The sequence below is a fragment of the Episyrphus balteatus genome, chromosome 3, assembly GCF_945859705.1.
Source record: "Episyrphus balteatus chromosome 3, idEpiBalt1.1, whole genome shotgun sequence".
NCBI classification, from domain to species: Eukaryota; Metazoa; Arthropoda; class Insecta; order Diptera; family Syrphidae; genus Episyrphus; species Episyrphus balteatus.
The window spans coordinates 108260769-108273784 of NC_079136.1; the positions used below are offsets into that span (position 1 = coordinate 108260769).

The following is a 13016-nucleotide window of genomic DNA, read 5'->3' on the forward strand; positions in this document are numbered from 1 at the left end:
TCGATACATTTATTTTCGCTTACATACTGGATTTAAGGTTAACATAGAACAAAAGTGGGTAATAAGCAACTGAAGATATCTCGGACAGTGGAAAAGATGTCTGAAAGATTTAAATAGATTTAAGGGTAATATTTCAAAAACGAGATGTGATCGAATAAGTCCGTCTTTGGATTCGAGTTCGGCCACCGAAACCCTTTGAAAAAGCATAGTTTAGTCTCGGCACCAAAAACCCTGCATAAGTAATTGTGGTATTTAAAGGGTTCTTAAAAGAGCATTTTAAGGTGTTAACATAGTGCTTAAGGAAATGGTCAAAGAGATAAAAACTCTTTGTAATGGACCAAACAATTTTTGTTTTCCTTTATACAAACTTCATCGACAGCTTCTGCAACGATGCAAAATTGGTAGTGATTTTAAGGGAGATTTTCATATAGGTAATCAAATCACTAAAATACAAAAACAAATCATTTAGTGCTGCACATATTAGACTTGTATATATTTATAATATAGGTATCTTTTGATTTTCTGAAAAAAATTTTCGGGGGGGGTTAAACACCCAAAACCCCCCCCCTAAATACGGCTATGGTAGCTATGGATACAAGAACTAAAGTATCTGCGACGACAGAAACATAGTTCGTGTGTCCGGATGCGACACTACATGGAAATTAAGACACTGATAGATTTGCAGGACACGATTCATTGAGAAGTTAATCTCTTATAGAAGGGCAGCTGTGGCACCCAAATCTATGCCATAGCCTTGGTGCTAAATTTCTTAATAGGGTTTCAGCTAAACAAATTCACGAGTTCCTTATTAAGGGTCAAATAACACTGTGTTACAAAAATCAGGTTTTAAAATATACGCGGGAGGAGACCTATCACGTTTTATAGAGCTAGTCACACTGATTACGAAACGGTATTTAAAAAGTCCCTAACACCTCCAAAATCTGGAGTTAGGGGCAATAAACGGTTTTTTGGACCTTCACCCATTGAAAAATTTCTAGCTTCGTCAAATTTTTACCCATTTTTGATTTTTAAATAATTTTATCAGATTTTGTCTTTTTCCAAATTATTTTTATTTTATTTTTTTTTTTATTTTTCAATTTTCTCAAAACCTAGAAGGCATAGAATAGGAATCAATTGAGGCAGTTTTCAATATGAGTCAATTTTTTATTAAAATTCACACTCTGGACAAAAATAGTAATTAATGAGTTTTTTAATTTTTTTTTGTCTATTTTTAACTTTGAAATCGATTATTTCAACAAAAAAAAAAAATAAGTTGAAATATATGAAGGATCCAGTGGAAAAACAGCACAAGTCCATTCGAACTCATTTCGAGAAAAACGCAATTTAAACCGCTATCAATTTATTACGTGCCAAAATAACATTTTTTTCGATGCCCAAACGTTCGAATTTCTGTGCCTGTGTTGAAATCAAAATTTTTTTTTCTAAGCCATTTTTGAATTGATTTTCATTGATTGAGGCTCTTAGGGTGAAGTCAAACATGGTATAAAAAGAGAAGGTATGATCATTATATTAGAAAAAAGTCTGTATCGAGAACTGTCAGATAAAAGACAAAAAGATGGCTTCCTAAGTTTTTGACGCTGCCCTATTGAAATTGTTGTTGTTAAAAATTTTTTCTTGGAAAATGTTGTTGCTTTTGAATTTGCCAAATTAAACGTCAAAAACTTATTACTCCATTTTGTAAAATGGCGACTCTAATGATCATACCTTATCTTCTTAGACCATAGAAGCCAAATTCTTCGATGTAAAATAATCTTCCTCTAGTTGCTGTTTCCAATCCTTGAGCATTACCTGAGGAAAAAAGAAAGGGAGTGTGATTAATATTAACCCTCTACTGCATGAATTATGACAGAAATGAAATAATTTTTTTTAACAATTGTTTAGCTTTATTAAGGGTTGAAAAAAGGTATTACATAGAAATTTTTATTTTTTTACACATTTTTACGACTTTCTGATGTCTTCCAGATAGAATTCTGTAAAAAAACTTTCCAATGACTTTTTTCTCTTATTAGTCATTGCACATTCCATATTCTAGACTAAAATAGCAAGTTCCCCGCCCCTCAACTAGTAATCGGCATCTGCGCCTTTAGCCCATACTTTGTATGAGAAAATCCCCCATATTACGTTAGTCGTTTGTATACTTAAATGCTTGCTCTGGGAGGTACAATTTGTCTTAAATTTGAAATTTATCTTGGCAGTCCCCTTCGCTCTTCGCCCCTCTTTCCTATGACACGATAATTGCTTTACTTAAGCTTAGATTTAGGCGTCCAGAGTGAGTCGTTTTTTGTGTCGTTTTAGTACAAACGACTTACGTTATAGGGGTGAATGTATTCCCCTTTTCCCACTAACAATCCATACATGCCAGTCCAACAACTGGTTGGAGGCTACGAACTGGCTTGTTTATAAATAACAGGGTGTCCCAAAAGTTAACGTCGAAACGAAAACGGTAGATAGGGTAGGTGGTGACAGTTATCAGAAAAATAATTAAAAAAATCGCAGCCATATATTTTGTGAGTTATGGGCATTCGAAAAAAAATCGAAAAATTTGTCACCCTGTGACGGTTTTTCATGTGCCATGACTACAAATCTTGCCCAACTAAGTACTAAAAATTTTTACACGGCTCTAATTCAATGAATCGTAGTGTAAAAAAAATGCACTACGATGTTTCGGCAAGTTAACTAAAAAGTTGGTGTGTTCAATTCTCTTTTCAAAATGGTATAACATTGTTGAGAATATTCCATAAATAACCGAGATAAAATTTTTTTTCTTAAGAAATCCGCCATTTAGGGTAAAATTTTATAAAATGAAAATTTTTTTGTTATTTGACTTATTTGAGATTGCTTTGAGTATTACGTCTGCAAAGTTAAATCAAAATCGTTAGAGCCGTTTTCGAGTAATTTGCTATATCGTAAAAATTTGTATGAGTGGTATAAAAAAAAAATAACTGGCAAGGGCGGCAAAAACTGGAAAGCCTATACCTTGAAAATTTGTAAATCCGCCTCTGCATTTTCTACACATTGTGTACGTCTTCAGTCCGCAAATTTGACATATTAGCGTTTTTGTTTGCCATTGAGGGATATGGTCGATGTTTTCAGTTCGCACTGAATTCAACGGGTTTTGCCCTTGGTTGTTGTGAGTGATTTGGAGTTTCGGGATTAGGTGGGGCTGGACTTCCGTAACTTATATATAACTCCGTCAGCTTTGTTTTGTTCCATATCTGCTTTGATCACCTGCCAAAGTTAAAGGGCATCCTCTTGAACCATTTTTTTTTATTTTTGTACATATTTATTGAAAGGTGGGTGTCTGGAGTGAGCTATTTGAGCTATTCAAGTTCATGTACAAACCAAAATCATGTTTAAATTCAAAGCACAAACCTGTTTGTGAGGACATCTACTGGTGAAAGGAAGGTATTAAACGCATTATACCTTTCACACGTATTCACAGATAGGAAAACAAGAGAAAAATAAGAGAGATATATATGTACATACCAATTATCTGAAATTAAATTTGCGGGTGTTTTAGGCAAGGAGGGTACGAGTCGGCTCTCTAGGTATTCCTTCCTCTATGTATACAGATTTGCATAAGTGCTCGGATATGGCTTGTTTGATGTTAAGAAGGGCCAGAATCTGAAGCTAGATCGTTATCACTTCGAAAGCAATCACCTTCACCAGTTTTAGCATTTACACACAACACACTTATTTTATCCATAGAAAGTCTTCGAATTCATTTTACAAAAAAAAACAATAAAAATCGCACAAAAATCAGTAATGTAAGTCGCCAACGCATGATAACCCATATATGGTGTTTTGGAAAAAACGCAAAAAAAAAAAGAAAAAATTATTATAAAAACAAAAAACAAACTTCGTAAACATATAAAAGTATAATAAACACATACGAAACTTTTTTAATTGGATGCTACTTACTTATTTATTATAGTAATAAGATAAATTCATAGGTACTTACCTGTTTCATGTGTTTTTGTTCAAATGTTGGCCACAAAATGTTTATTTTTGTCATAGAGGAAGGAATACCTAGAGAACCGACTCGTACCCCCCTTGCCTAAAACACCCGCAAATTTAATTTCAGATAATTGGTATACAGGGCCGTCTTTAACTATCTTGGGGCCCTTGGGGACACAAGAATTTGGGGCCCTTTTGGAAAGTAAAATAGGTACAATGGTTGGCTAAAAAGCAATGGTTGGTTAAAAAGGGCTGCCAATATATCGTTCCATATAAAGTACCTAGTGTCTTTATTATTGGTAGGGGGTGCCAATAATACGCGCATTGAGACATCAAACGTTGCCAATGCCAATAATTGTACATTTTATACTGCCAATAATTTCCCTGTACCGGTTATAAGTTTCTGTTTGAAGAATTGGAAAAAAGAGCTCAAACGGATTGATAGATTCGCTAAAAACTCGGTATAGACGATTTGTACGTGATTTCCAAGAGCCGTTATCTTATTTTATTTTATTTTATTTTATTTTATTTTATTTTATTTTATTTTATTTTATTTTATTTTATTTTATTTTATTTTATTTTATTTTATTTTATTCTATTTTATTTTATTTTATTTTATTTTATTTTATTTTATTTTATTTTATTTTATTTTATTTTATTTTATTTTATTTTATTTTATTTTATTTTATTTTATTTTATTTTATTTTATTTTATTTTATTTTATTTTATTTTATTTTATTTTATTTTATTTTATTTTATTTTATTTTATTTTATTTTATTTTATTTTATTTTATTTTATTTTATTTTATTTTATTTTATTTTATTTTATTTTATTTTATTTTATTTTATTTTATTTTATTTTATTTTATTTTATTTTATTTTATTTTATTTTATTTTATTTTATTTTATTTTATTTTATTTTATTTTATTTTATTTTATTTTATTTTATTTTATTTTATTTTATTTTATTTTATTTTATTTTATTTTATTTTATTTTATTTTATTTTATTTTATTTTATTTTATTTTATTTTATTTTATTTTATTTTATATTATTTTATTTTATTTTATTTTATTGTATTGTATTTTATTTTATTTTATTTTATTTTATTTCATTTTATTTTATTTTATTTTATTTTATTTTATTTTATTTTATTTTATTTTATTTTATTTTATTTTATTTTATTTTATTTTATTTTATTTTAATGTCTCCTTTTTAACGGATATCTCCAATATAAAGTTTTCGAGATGTTGCAATTTTCTCAAAAACGGATAAGGATTTTGCTTTGAAAAAAAAACATGTAATGCTGCAAATAATTACGCACTTTTGAAATAAGAAAAATATTTTTTTGGACCGTTATTAACGGTACCTACTTGCCATAGAACCGATTTCTTAATGTAAACGACACAACCGATTTTTATGAATATTTTGACATAAAAAGGTTTATACAAATATTAAAATTAAGAAAACTTAAAAAAAAAAAAATTATCACAACATTGATGTACCGTCGATGAGCCGGCAGTAGTTTTTTTTAAACGTTTTCCAACGGAAAAAATATTGATGTTTTTTTGCCAACGAATTGATTCTTTTTTCGTCTTTTAATACGAATCTACACATATTTTTACACTGATTTGAACACGCACTACAAATTTGACAGTTTTGCTAATTGCGAACTTCCAACGAAATTATTATTTAAGGATAATGGAAGAGAATTCGTTGTTTTTATCAATAATAAATAATCTTACCTACAGTGGAAAAAAAAGTTATTTTTCTTGTTTTTTGAAAATATTATTGTCTTATTTTTTGGAAAATTTAATTTGGGTTTGGTCGTTTAAATTTAAATTTTTGTCCGCATACAACGCCACATAATTTGTTTTCATTTTGAAAACATATTGTATTTTCCGTATAGGTGTAGAAAAAACTTTATTTGGTTGCCATATAAAAACTAAAATTTTTTGGTAGATGGTCTGCCCGACAAAAATGTTTTGAAAATAAATGTGTGAGAGAAATTTTCGTTCCTTCGGGGCCCCCCTGAGAATGGGGGCCCTGGGCACGGGCCCCGTGTGCCCTTATGGTAAAGACGGCATTGTTGGTATACATCTCTCTTATTTTCCTATCTGTGAATACGTGTGCATTGTATATATATTTCTAAGAATATATATACAATGACGTGTGAAAGCTATAATGTTCCTTTCACCAGTAGATGTCCTCACAAATTTTGAATTTAAACAAGATTTTGGTTTGTACATGAACTTGAATAGCTCAAATAGCTCACTCCAGACACCCACCTTTCAATAAATATGTACAGAAATAAAAAAAAGGGTTCGTGTTTTGAATTTATTATATTATTTTTTTATGAATTAATTCCTCTACTGAGCACTTAAATTGTTTTTAATTGTTTTGAGCTCAATTCCACAGTTGAATGTGTTGGTGCCATTTAAAATGCACGGAAAAACTACCACATATAAGCACTGTGGAGTTTTTCCTCTCATTGCAGCTTGTAGGGTGGAAGAGAAAAACCAACCGAAGTCGCGTCTCTAGGTATTCCTTCCTCTATGATTTTTGTTAAGAAATAAAAATAAATTGCTAAGAAACCTTCCACGCACGCGGAGCAATTTAACCAAAATAAAACACAAAACAGAGATGAATGCGTTCAGAAGTGAAGTCAATTAGGTACAAATCTGTCTACGATCCATTGAGATCGTAGGTTATCTGCCATACCGACTACCGGGGTGAATTTAAGAATAAGGTTTTTGGATTTGATAACACTGGTCAACAAAATTAACTTTTTTTTTTGTTACAGAAACCAAGGTATACTTTTCTATAGGATTTTGGTGTGCTGAGCTCGAATCCGAAGTCAAAAAAATTCTATCACATCACGTTTTTGAGATAATCCCGTTAGAAAATCGAAAATTCCGCTTTTTACCAGTTTTCGAGATTATTTCTTAGCTTTTATTTATTTGTTTTAAATAAATTTGTAACGGTTTCTAATAGAACTAAATCTTGTCTTTCTAAATCCGTTTAAATCTTTTAAATATCTCTTTTCTTCTTTGAAAAATCTGAAATTGAAATCAACGTGTTTGGTATATCTCATGTTTATTTGCTTTTAATAGCAAATCTCGAAATGTTCTTTGCCAATCGCTTTCAAATTTTGACGCAACGTTTCGTTTACATTCCATTAAGTTCTTATCACAACAAAAACATTACTGTTAAAAAAGAGCCAAGTTCTCCTATGTTGAAATTATGCTGGCACAAAAAGTACTGAGATGTAAAAGTGTACCAAGTTCTAAAGTTTGGGTTCAAATTCGTATCAATAAAATTTTGATTGTTCTCTTGACAATTTTTCTTAATTATCGATTTTTAAAGTTATTTCAAAAATTGCCAAGTAAACAATCAAAATTTTATTGATACGAATTTGAACCCAAAGTTTAGAACTTGGTACACTTTTACATCTCAGTACTTTTTGTGCCAGCATAATTTCAACATAGGAGAACTTGGCTCTTTTTTTAACAGTAATGTTTTTGTTGTGATTTCACTACTTTTTGCAATGTATGGCTGTAGAATATAAAATCTCTATATTTGATGAAAATTCAGTGAAAATGGGTGGTTGCCACGCCCCCTGCCTGAAATTCTCAAACTTTAAATTTTTTCCTTTGTGTAAACTACCAGCTCTACTATTCTACCAAATTTCAAGATTCTACGACAATCAGAAGTGCTCTATAATATTTGATGAAAATTCAGCGGGAATGCCGGTTGCCACGCCCCCTGGCTGAAATTCTAAAATTTAAAATTTTTTCCTTTGTATAAACTACCAGCTCTACCATTCTACCAAATTTCAAGATTCTACGACAATCAGAAGTGCTCTATAATAATTTATGAAAACTCAGCGGAAATGGGCGGTTGCCACGCCCCCTGGCTGAAATTCTCAAGTTTTAAATTTTTTCCTTTGTATTAACTACCAGCTCTACTATTCTACCAAATTTCAAAATTCTACGATAATCAGAAGTGCTCTATAATATATGATGAAAATTCAGCGGAAATGGGCGGATGCCACGCCCCCTGAATTGAAAATCTCAAACTTTCGATTTTTTCCTTTGTATACACCACAAGTCCTATCACCGTGTAAAATTTCAAGTTTCTACGATATCGGGAAGTTCTCCATAATTTTGATGATCTGTCAGTGAGTCAGTGAGTCAGTTACGGTTTTTGCAATTTTTGAAGCCCTATATCTCAGAAACTACTCATCGTAGGAAGCTGAAATTTTGTGAGGAGTTTGGTTTTTACGAGCTCAACAAATGTAGTGTTTGAAATTTCTAGCATCTTTGGTGTGGAAGTTAGAGGGGGGTCGAAAATGGCCTGAGTTGTTTCCTGTAAATAAGGGTGTAGTGCCAAAGTTGCTAGAGAACTTGGCTGGGCACTACCGTGCCTGTATGATATAAATGTAAATAAAATATAAAGAATATGTTAGAAATTTATTTTTATATTTTTTATAATTTTATTTAATTTTAAAAAATTTTAAATTATCACAACATTAAATTAAAAAATTTTATTTAAAAAATTTATTTAAAAAAAATTTAATTCAGCGACGCGTTTCGGTTTTATAAACCATCATCGGGCTCAATCTACTACCGTGCCCCTTGATCTTGTTTTCAACAAGAAAAAATTTATATTTTTCTCACTAGTAATTATTTAGCATAACTTATCTGACACAGTAACGCTTTGATGTATCTCACCGCGATTCACCACTTTCGCAAATATAAAAACTTCCAAGATTCTAAATGGAACGTTGTGTCAAAATTTGAAAGCGATTGTCAAAGAACTTTTCGAGATTCGCTATTTAAAGTTAATAAATATAAGATATACCAAACACGTTGATTTCAACTTCAGATTTCTCAAAGAAGAAAAGGGATTTTTAAAAGATTTAAACGGATTTAGAAAGACAAGATTTAGTTCTATTAGAAACCGTTACAAATTTATTTAAAACAAATAACCAAAAGCTAAGAAATAATCTCGAAAACTGGTAAAAAGCGGAATTTTCGATTTTCTAACGGGATTATCTCAAAAACGTTATGTGATAGAATTTTTTTGACTTCGGATTCGAGCTCAGCAGCCAAAAAACCTATAGAAAAGTATGTCTTGATGTCTGTAACAAAAACCTTGTTGACCAGTGTAATTTGAGCTTAGAACCCATTTCGAAAATTGAAATTATAGATGATAGAGGACGAGGTAGATTCATGTATGAGAAATAAAATGCACGACTGGGTCGCACGAACTTGCTCTTAGAGTTAAAGTTGCTTAAATTTTAAGACTTTTTATATAGAAATTTGGAAAAAAAATAAAATTCGTTTAAAAAAAAAAACAAAAATAAAATTAAATCTGAAATTAAATTGCCCTCCAAAACAAGTATGCAGTTTTGATTGATATATTAACACGGTATTTTTAGAAAAAAAAATTCAAAATTGTTAGAGCCGTTTTTTAAAAAACTAATTTTTTATAAATAATTTTTTGGAAAAAAAGTTTAAAAATAAAATTGGTATGCCATTTTGTAGAAATCACTAATCAACATCTAAAAACAAAATTTCAAAAAAATTAAATGTCCCGTTTTCGAAAATTTGATTTTTCAAAAAAAAATTTTCAAATTTTTTTTAAAAATCCAAAAATTATTTTTTTCAAAATTTTATTTTTGGCTTATATTTAAATTATATAAATGCTTCTTCACAAAAAGTTTCGTTGAAATCGCAAAAGCAGTTTTGGAGATAATCGGATTTAAAAAAAAAACGGTTCTATGGCAGGTACCGTTAATAATGATTTTCAAAAAAAATTAGAAGATAGACCTTAACTTTAAACTAACACTTGAATTTTTTAAATAAAATCGTTAGAGCCGTTTTCGAGATATTACAATTTTACTAAAATCGGTATATGACAAGTACCGTTATTTTTGGTCCAAAAAAATTAATTCCAAAAACCCCTCTGGAGAGTCGCCAAATAACGCTACATACCAGGTTTGGCATTATCTACTATCGTAATGTCATGGAAAAATGTTATCTCAACTTTTTTTTTGTACGTATGCATAACTTGATATATAGTACCTATATCGCAAGTAAAAAAAGATAATGTGATGTCAATTGCCCATGGGTAAGCTAATTGGGGATAATGTATGTTAATAAAACAGCTAATAGCGCATGATGGTCATGGTTTGAGTATACCATTGCATGATGGCCATTTCTGTTTCAACCTCCAATTAGATAGTGTGGAGTAGTCTGTTTTTCTTTAAAAGCTGAAAGTGGTAAGCTTTACTTACGATATAAAAAAAAGTTTGAGAAAGTGCAGTGCGGCAATTTTGTTATATTCTTTTTAACGAAATAGTAGTCGTATCCGACGGAAATAAAAAAAAAAAGTTACATACTCTAAGGAGAAAATTCAAAAGTTGGGAACAGGAAATTTTTTTTTTTTTTTTCAAAAAATAGAGTAAGTGATATCTTGTTAAGATTTATTAAAGACATGACCTAACCCCAAATCCAGTTAATAGGGAATTGGGGGTCACAGACAAGGTCACCGAGGCCGCCGAGGTTTTATTCTTCTTGAAGGATTTTTGTAATCATCAACAGATAAGTTCCTTATCAGAAGGAACTAACGACCTTCGGAGATTCATTCAACTGAAAAAAAAAAAAAAATCAAATGTCAAATCGCAGCAATAAGGCTGTGAGAGCTATCCGATTCATCGAAGACCAAGGCATATTAGATTAGAGAGATCAAAAGTGGAGCTTAAATTTGGAAAATAGTTTATCAACGGCCCACGTTTATTGAAAGATGCTACGTTTGCGAAGCCAGGTGGTGTTGAGATGACCTCCCCTTCAAGCAAGAAAACAGAGCTCAGAATAGACACTCCGACCTCAAAACGCGAAATATGAGTAAAAACGAGGTTACACTCACACACTTGCAACACAAAGCCGAAGTTCTCCTTCGTGATGAAAAGTGCGAAAAGGAGAAATGACGAAAGAAAGACAAAGGCAAGAAAATGACAAAGCGCCATTTTGTTATTTATTTGTTGACTGTTGCAGTTCCTCGCGTGTCGCGTATCGTGCTAGTGACTCGTCATAAGTATTAATAATATTGTTATTAATATTAATTGGAATAAAAAAAGGTATGCATTGCTGAAAAATGTAGCTTAGCAATTTTCTAATCAATAAATAGTTAATCTTTTTTTGTTTTTCGTAGGAAATCTTCTTCTTCGGCAAACCAACGCGTGAAGCCACCAGCAACATTTATCAGCAATAATTTTTTTCATCAATTTGTTGAACTGCATCCAATGCTACTCCAGTTGCTGTATCAAAAGAAAATTGTGAAAATATTTTTGTTTGTGAAAATAAAATAAAAAAAAAATAAATCATGTTCTTTTTTTGGTTGCAAATGGCTTCAAATACCATACGTCATTCCTTTTTTCGATTCTTTTTGTGGTTCTTTTTGTGCTCCGACTTGGCTACGAGCTCGGCTCCGTTTATTCGGAATGGAGAATTTCACCACACCAATTTATTTTAATTTTTCTTAATTTACATAGGTATACATTATACATATATATATTTATTTCGTATTTTCAATTTTTTTTTGTTCAATTGTTTTTTTTTGTTGGAAGTGTCGTAGGGCATTAAAACCGTGAATTGCCTTTTCCTCCTTCGTTGGCGAAATTGGTACTTGTTTGAGCATATAAAAACCGCTATAGACTACTATACAGAGCTTTATATAGGTAGGGAAATTATCGTGAACGCGGGCGGAAAAGTAAGGTCATATTTTTGATTAAAAAGGGGCTAGAGGATTGCCATAAGGATTAATGCCATATGCCAAATTTGTAAATTTCTTAAATTATAATCATTTTTTTTTTGTTTTCACATTTTTTAGTTCTGCCAATAATTTTGATTTGTTTCTGCTCATTGAATTGTTTTGTTTTAAGTTTCAAATTCAAGTTATTATTTTTTTTCAAATCCAATGCGACCACAAATTGATTCTGATGATTTTCTTATTTACTAAATATCGAAATTGTGCTTTAAAGCTATGAAATAAATTATTGTAAATCACGCCAACGCACATAGGGGTATTTACCAATTTTAAGCGGACAAAATTATTTTTCCGGTTTATCTTCATCAACAAGGTAAAAGCTTGTATTTAGTACTGGAATAAAGTGTTTTAAGTGTTAATTTTAATGAAAATATTTTTTTTCCTAAACCACTATTTGATCAAACAAAAAAGTGTAAGGAATGGATCCCAATGGTTTGTTAGAACTCTTATAAATGGAGTTCTTAAAATTTAGGAAAAATCATAAGGATTCAGGTTCTGTAATTCAAAAAGTTGAATCTTTAAAAAAACTTAAAATATGGATGCTGAATGCAGGGTAACCATTTTTTAAAACCTAAAACCTTTAAGAAGGGCAAATGTGTCGAAGTTGAACTTAGTTGCACTTATTTTTTACAGATTCAATTAGATAAGAGTTTAACCTTTGGAAAACATTAAATTTTATCACACAATAATGTGAAATTGTATAACTTATCTCCTTACCAACACAGAAATTTACTTTTTTTACGATTAATTTATATTAAGATTCAACATATCACTTTTTTATTTATAAAGTAATACAACATTTAGATACAACATCTAGTAGACAGTTTCGTATCTCCTTATCAATATTCCATAAAACTTTTTTTCTAAATCCACTTAAAAAAAAAGTACTTACTTAAGCACAGTCGCTTAATTACAAAAAAAAATTAATTTTATCTTTGGGCTGAAAACCTTGAACTCTAGACCGCTGCTGTTAGTCACCTTAAGTGATAATCAATTTTAAAACTATAAGAAAATGCTAAGCAAGTTATCTACTTTTATCAGGAAGTTGATTTTTTACATTTGGATCAGTTTAAAATTTCGAGTTTTGTCCGCCTAAATTGACTACCCCTATGTGCAACGTGATTTTTTTTTTCAAACTTAAAAAAGTTTGATATGGCTTGGTAAAGATTTTTCAGGGGTTGGAATTACCTTATTATATGTACATTA

At 30.4% G+C, this 13016-nt stretch overlaps 1 protein-coding gene and 2 long non-coding RNA genes across 6 annotated transcripts in view; 1 reads left to right on the plus strand and 2 right to left on the minus strand.

The window, feature by feature from the left end:
- The window catches only part of LOC129914494 (sodium-coupled monocarboxylate transporter 1), an 80803-nt gene that overhangs the window by 43085 nt on the left and 24702 nt on the right, over positions 1-13016 (minus strand). The gene's annotated exons all lie outside the window — the stretch shown is intronic.
- On the minus strand, positions 1144-3434 carry LOC129914513 (uncharacterized). The gene is made up of 2 exons (XR_008772192.1): positions 2998-3434; positions 1144-1809 (listed from the first exon to the last, which is right to left on the minus strand). It is a non-coding gene; the product is annotated as an uncharacterized LOC129914513 (long non-coding RNA).
- On the plus strand, positions 9643-12636 carry LOC129914508 (uncharacterized). 2 transcript variants are annotated; one of them, XR_008772188.1, is made up of 2 exons: positions 9643-11121; positions 11172-12636. It is a non-coding gene; the product is annotated as an uncharacterized LOC129914508 (long non-coding RNA). The 2 variants fall into 2 exon arrangements; XR_008772187.1 differs by having other exon boundaries at positions 11196-12636.